We start from the raw sequence: 7,467 nt of genomic DNA on the forward strand, positions 1-7,467 counted from the left end.
TGGGAAGCTTGGCACGCCAGATTGGGGATCAAGGGCCTCGTGACAAAGAGAGCCTGCCCCTCGAACCAGCCGTCCCGGAACCGGCCGGTTACGCCAATGACGCTCTCCGTGAAGACACGACCCGGAGACTCTCTGAACTCCTCGAGCGGCCAGGGGTGAATGGAATACTCATTGCCGACCTCATCGGCTACGGCATCGAGGACGATGTCAACCACGATGAGAAAGACCCCAACTATGTGGCGAAATCAAAAACCAACGAGACCAACCTCGACCACGCTATTCATGAAAGTGAACGCGCACGCACGCCTTAAAGGGGACACCCTCAGGAAACCGCATCAAGACGTCAATCGTCGAGTGAGCAGACACATGCGCCCTCGAGGGGACACCCTCGGGTGACCACGTCAAGGCATCAAAGATCGAGTAATACTCAAGGACGCTTAATCTCAAGGTCCCGAAAGGGGCGCTCCAAGCTCACCATCTGCGTCCAAAACCCTGGAGAGAAGATGACATCGATTGTCGCGGCGTCCGTCGAGGACGTCGCTCGAATGACATACCCTTGCCAAGGTGATAGGAACGGCCAACAGAGACTTGAGAGACTGCCTCAATTCCCTAAGGGAATCTCATGGGAGTGACTTGAGAGAAAAAATCAACACCCAACGCGAGATTGCAACAGAAGTCATCTTGGGACACCAACCACCCAACGTTGTTAATCGAGCATCCAACAAGAAGCGCATTGCCACACCCGTGGCCCTGGCCGTCGGCCCCATGTCACGAAGGAAAAGGCGGAGAAATGGTCAGGTCCCTAATGACCAACCTTATGCGACCCCGAAGCAATCCTTCGTCCCTCTCAACACGACACCCGATCGGATCCCGAGCTTACACAAAGAGAAGATTGGATCTCCACCCCCAATGAAGAGGAACCCCGCAACGCGGGACATGAGCAAACAATGTGAATATCACCAAGACCACAGACACGTGACGACCAAATGCTAACAGCTTAGGAAGCAAATTGATTCCCTGATTCGAGGCGGGAATCTCAAAGAGTTCATCGCTTGCGCTAGCAAGGTGACAACCCCGGCTGAGCGCCTGAGTCGTCTAAGGGAAGAAAACGTCATCACCGCTACATCAACCCCCACGACAGGCAACGACTCAGAAACTTCGAGCATGAGAACAATGAGATGGTGAACGCGGTTCATCGACTAAAGAACAAGCTCCCACCATTTGCGGCCACGCCCGACACAACTTTTGCCATTAAATTCATGCCTAAACTTACACGACTCTGTGATCGTTTTATTTCAAACATGTTATTTTCCTTTTCCTAAAAAGGCCAAGTGCCAAGGCAAGCTGTAACAACCTTCTCATTATAGTAAAATGTTGTTCTACCCATTGTGACGTACATTGTATATCTCATACACGAAAGTTTCCTGGTCTTCGTCTCGCAAACACAAGAAACTTGGGGGGCTAATGGGGAACAATACTCAATGAAAACCTCAAAAAAAAAAATTATAACGAAGTCTCAAGGGGCCGATGGTTAGGTTGGAGGTCCCGAAGAGAAACAATCTCCATACACGAGTTGGCTGACCAGTCCTCGTGTCGACTCTACGCATAACTCCTCGAGTTGAGTTCACTCCTTGAGTCAAGTCATGAGCCCACGAATTTGCTAGCAAGTCCTCATGTCGACTCTACACGTAACTCCTCGAGTTGAGTTCACTCCTCGAGTCGAGTCCCGAGTCCACGAATTGGATGACATGTCCTCTTGTCGACTCTACACGTAACTCCTCGAGTCGAGTCCCGAGTCCACGAATTGGATGACAAGTCCTCGTGTCGACTCCATACATAACTCCTCGAGTTAAGTTCACTCCTCGAGTCAAGTCCCGAGTCCACGAGTAAACTAACTAGTCCTCGTGTCGACTCTACGCATAACTCCTCGAGTAGAGTTCACTCCTGAGTCAAGTCCCGAGTCCACGAGTCGACTAACTAGTCCTCATTTCGACTCTACACGTAACTTCTCGAGTTGAGTTCACTCCTCGGGTCGAGTCCCGAGTCCACGAATTGGCTGACAAGTCCTCGTGTCGACTCTACACGTAACTCTTCAAGTTGAGTTGACTCCTCGAGTCAAGTCTCGAGTCCACGAATTGGCTGACAAGTCCTCGTGTCGACTCTACACGTAACTCTTCGATTTGAGTTCACTCCTTGAGTCAAGACCCGAGTCCAAGAATTGGCTGACAAGTCCTCATGTCAACTCTACAGGTAACTCCTCGAGTTGAGTTCACTCCTCGAGTCAAGTCCAGAGTCCACGAATTGGCTGACAAGTCCTCGTGTCGACTCTACACGTAACTCCTCGAGTTGTGTTCACTCCTAAGAGTCGAGTCCCGAGTTCAAGAATTGGCTGAAAAGTCCTCATGTTGACTCCACACGTAACTCCTCAAGTTGAGTTCACTCCTCGATTCCAGTTCCGAGTCCACGAGTCGACTAACTAGTCCTTGTGTCAACTCTACGCATAACTCCTCAAGTTGAGTTCACTCCTCGAGTCGAGTCTCGATTCGCGAGTCGACTGACAAGTCATCGCATCGACTTTACGCGTAACTCCTCGAGTTGAGTTTGTTGTCAATGGTGCCCACAAGAAGAGTTGTAATCTTTATATTCTACATTTGATGTAATAAAGTCTCATGAAGACTCTTGCTTGTAATTGCTTATTCATTAATAAAAAGTTGAAACGTTCATTCAATCTTCCTTGTTTGAAGCTTTATGATAAAACCTTAGTCTTTAGTCCATAAACAAACTAAACAACTTACGAAGAGACAAATGTAGATTTGCATGAACAAACTCTTCATAGTTTGCTTAAAACGATATATTCGCAATCTAAGGGTCAAAGGACTATTGACCTCAGTATGATTGTTAGGAGAATCTATGATGTCTGGTTATGGGGCATTGAGAGTTGGAGACTCTATAGTTCTTCTAGGTATCTTCCGAATGTACTGAATTGACCAGTGCACTTCTAGAGACAAGATAAGAACAAACCATTTAACCTCTTATGTCTCGAAGTCACTACGTATGAATTGCATCGTGCTTACCTTAATCCTGAAATGAGACATGTCGTTTCACACCTTAGTATTCTCATTTGAGAAAGTCAGAGTTCGGACTCACTATGTGATTCCGAACAAGGCCTATTGGTGAAGTACTAAGTTGTGAGAATGTCATGAGTAACTTTGTGAAGTTCTCATAGATATGGAATTCATGTACAAGATTGCTAAATTGCAATGTATGTCACTTCATGCTTTGTTCCTTGGAGTGTGAATAAATGAACTGGCCAGTGTCCAAATTGAGTCCTGACTCTTTTGGATGAAACAATGTGACTTGTTAGCTCCTCGTCAATACATTGTTTCTAACTTATTCACAAGCGACAAAGGAGTTGAGGAAATAACAGCTAGAAGGGTAAAATGGTAATTTAGTAGATCCCGACTAGCTGATGACATTCATGAAGGGTAAACATAGATAATATTCAGTGGATCCGCTCATCATAATTAGGTTGAATTCTTGAGTAGAAAATAAATTCATTTGAACCGAGAGATTTTCAGTGTCAACTCTTTAGTGGAGTCAGTTGGCATTAAGCTAAACTTGGAAAAGGTTTGTGAACTTTTGAGTCCAAGTGTTTAGCTCAAGCTTTGTTCATTTGGGTCCATGAGGTCACTGTCACGAATCACATCGAGTAGGAATAGTTAAACTGGAAGCTAAGTCAAAACAAGAACGAAAATTGTCAAAAGGGTACTTTTGTCTTTTGAGACATATGATGAAATGAATGTCAATAAATTTTTTGACAAGGTCATTTGATGACATGCATCACTCGGCCAATACTAGTCTTATTGGGCCTTGTGGATTAATTTCATTTCATAAGAATTTATTGAAAATTCTTAATGGGCCTTTTTCATGTTCTCATGAACAAATAAAGAAACTTCTAGAAGCTCCTTCTAGAGGACATGTTGGGCGCCTACTACCCAAGAGATAGAGAGAATATTTTGTGCATAAATGTATCAAGATACTTGCCAAAAGAAAAAGAGGAAACAAATTTGCATGAGGATGCTTTAGGGTAATCGGCCAAGAGAGAGTCAAAGGCAAGGCATGGAACAAAATAGGAAACAAATCCAAGGCTTATTGAAGCCTATGTTGGCCGTGTGACTCAATAAAGGAAATAGGGAAATTAGCTCATGAATATGTGATATTCTATAGAAGAGGAAACTACCTTATAGAAGGTGAGACCTCTCCTATAAATAGGAGCCTCATTCCACACATTTCATTCATCCAAGTTTAAGAGATTTGAGAGACTCTCTCTCTAGAACTTTGGCCGAACTCCTCTCTCTCTCTCTCTAGTTTATTTTCGATTTTTGTTTTGGCACCTAGGTCCTCATTTGACCTAGTGTTTACCTTTGCGACTTCAAGACTCGTTCTTAAGTCGTGGTGTTTAAAAGTGCCCACTCACTAATTCCTTTATTTCGAGTGATTTAGTGATAGAAACTTTCGTGGTTGCTCGAGGTGCCGAGGAAAGAAAGAGAGACGTGCTGTGAGGGTAGACGAGCGTTGCAACTTTCCAAAAGCTTCTCAAAGTTCAAGCTTCAAGAAAGGTTAGTAAACTTCTATACTCATAATAGTTATTAATTACATGTACTTGCTCTTTGTCTAGGTTAGTAAAACTGGTTTTACTTGTAAAAGAAAATTTTTAAAATTCCGCCGCTTAACGAAGCGTTAAACTTTTTCTTAAACCCTAGATCAATTCCAACAGAGTTCGTTCCTCGAGTCGAGTCCCGAGTCCACGAATTGAGTGACAAGTCCTTGTGTCAACTCTATACATAACTCCTCGAGTTGAGTTCAGTCCTCGAGTCGAATCCCAAGTCCAAGAATTAGCTGACAAGTCTTCGTGTCGACTCTACGCATAACTCCTTGAGTTGAGTTCACTCCTCGATTCGAGTCTCGATTCGGGAGTCAACTGACAAGTCCTCGCATCGACTTTACGTGTAACTCCTTGAGTTGAGTTCACTCCTCGAGTCGAGTCCCGAGTCCACGAATTGGCTAACAAGTCCTCGTGTCGACTCTACACGTAACTCCTCAAGTTGAGTTCACTCCTCGAGTTGAGTCACGAGTCCACGAATTGGCTGACAAGTTCTCGTGTCGACTCTACGCATAACTCTTCGAGTTGAGTTCACTCATCAAATCGAGTCTCAATTTGCTAGTCAACTGACAAGTCCTCGCATTGACTTTTCGCGTAACTCCTCGAGCTGAGTTTACTCGTCAAGAAAAGTCTCAAGTCCACGAGTCGACCTATGAGTACACGTGTCGAATATGCATGACTACTCGAGTTGAGTTTACTCCTCGAGTCGAGTCCCAAACTCACGAGTCGACCTACAAGTCCACGTGTCAAATATGCATGACTTCTCGAATTGAGTTTATTCCTCGAGTCGAGTACCAAACTCACGAGTTGACCCACAAGTCCTCGTGTTGAATACGCGTGGCTCCCTGAGTTGAGTTTACTCCTCGAGTTGAGTCACAAGCCCACGAGTCAACTTACAAGTCCTCGTGTCAAACATGCGTGACTTCTTCAGTCACAAATCAACGATAGAGTCACAAGTCTCGATGAAAAATCTACATGCTCTCCTACAAGCAACAGAAAAACCGTCCCTAACGACGTGCTTAAGTCACCCCTACGGCGCACCAAAATTTGCTCCACGACGCTCTCGTGAGAGGAAGAATGGGCCAATTGAGTCCCCAAACGTGACACGCGCGCCGTGGCGCCACGCTCACAAGGGCATAAGACTCGACCAAAGAGACTCAACCTGAAAACGCGACCAGCGCACTAAGGTGCCACACTCGCCGGGGGATCAAGTCTACACCTAACCCCGCCTGTCACACGACATGCGCACCCAAGGGTGCCACGCTCATAAGGTGGTCTTGTCGCGCTCGCCGCCCGATGCAGCGAGTCATAAGCCAAGACGCCAATGATGACGCCGGGTTCTAGGCCTGCGTCCGTAGGGGGAGTAATTGGGTCTGCCGGCCTCCACGGGAAACGGAAGACGTGCAAATCGATTACGCATTCATTGGTAAATTGAGAAAATAAGACACGCATTAACAAGATGTGCAAATCGATTACGTCTTCATTGGTAAATCGAGAAAATAAGACACACATTAACAAGACGTGCAAATCGATTACGTCTTCATTGTCGAATCGAGAAGATAAGACACGCATTAACAAGACGTGAAAATCGATTACGCCTTCATTGGTAAATCGAGAAAATAAGACACGCATTAACAAGACGTGCAAATTGATTACGCCCTCATTGGTAAATCGAGAAAATAAGACGCGCATCGACAAGACGTGCGAATCGATTACATGAACGACAACCATAGCCTCTTTACAGCGCACTCACAAACTCGAGAGTGTTCGTCCCAAGTTCACACGTCGGTGCAACTATTGAGTTTCCACTCGACCGACACTCGAAACTCGGGGGGCTAATGTTGTCGACCCGTCGATGACCGACATGGGCAAAGAAGTCAATACACATCACAGTTCGAAGAACCACGGTCAAACCATCACGCCACCTCCCGGCCGGCCAAGGACTGTCACAGCACCTCCGGGCCGGCCAAGTCTTGTCCGATCGACACCCGGTCGGCCAAGGCCCATCTGACCGACTCCCGGCCGGTCAAGGACCGACACGACGCCTCCCGGCCGACCAAGGCCCGTCCGGCCTTCTCCCAACCGACCATTGGCCAGCCCAGGTCCCGCTCCGCCATTGGCCGGCCCAAGTCCCACCTGGCCAACGGCCGGCCCAAGTCGCGGCCGGCCAACGGCCGTCCCAAGTCTCGTCCGGCCAACGGCCGACCCAAGTTTCGTCCGGCCAACGGCCGGCTCAAGTCTCGCTCGACCTTTGGCCGGCTCAAGTCCCGCCCGGCCAATGGCCGGCCAAGGCCCGTCCGGCTGACTCCCGAGCGGCCAAGGACCGTCACAACACCTCCTGGCCGGCCAAGTCCCGTTCGGTCATCTCCCGGCCGACCAAAGCCCGTCCGGCCGACTCTCGGCCGGTCAAAGACCGTCACGACGACTCCCGGCCGGCCAAGGCTCGCCCAGCCTTCTCCTGGCCGATGATTAGCCAGCCTAGGTCCCGCCCGGCCATTGGCCGGCCCAGGTCCCGCCCGGCCAATGGCTGGCTTGACTGGAGACCACATGTAGCAATTGTCCTGAGACCTAGTTCCTTTCATAAGCTCATCATATTTCTCATTTATCACCACATACTTATCACGAGTAAAACTAACACATAAGTTTAAGTCACAGAGTTGACTGATACTAATAAGTTTAGCGGTGAGACCTTCAACTAGTAAAGCCTCTCTTAAACAAGACAAGTCAGGATAGTTGAGCTGACCTTTACCGATGATCTTGGCCTTTACCCCATCACCAAAGGTGACATGGCAATCGGAGTAAGG

This window comes from Urtica dioica, chromosome 3 (assembly GCF_054948205.1).
Source record: "Urtica dioica subsp. dioica isolate 48M chromosome 3, U.dioica_male_clone48M_v1_H2, whole genome shotgun sequence".
NCBI classification, from domain to species: Eukaryota; Viridiplantae; Streptophyta; class Magnoliopsida; order Rosales; family Urticaceae; genus Urtica; species Urtica dioica.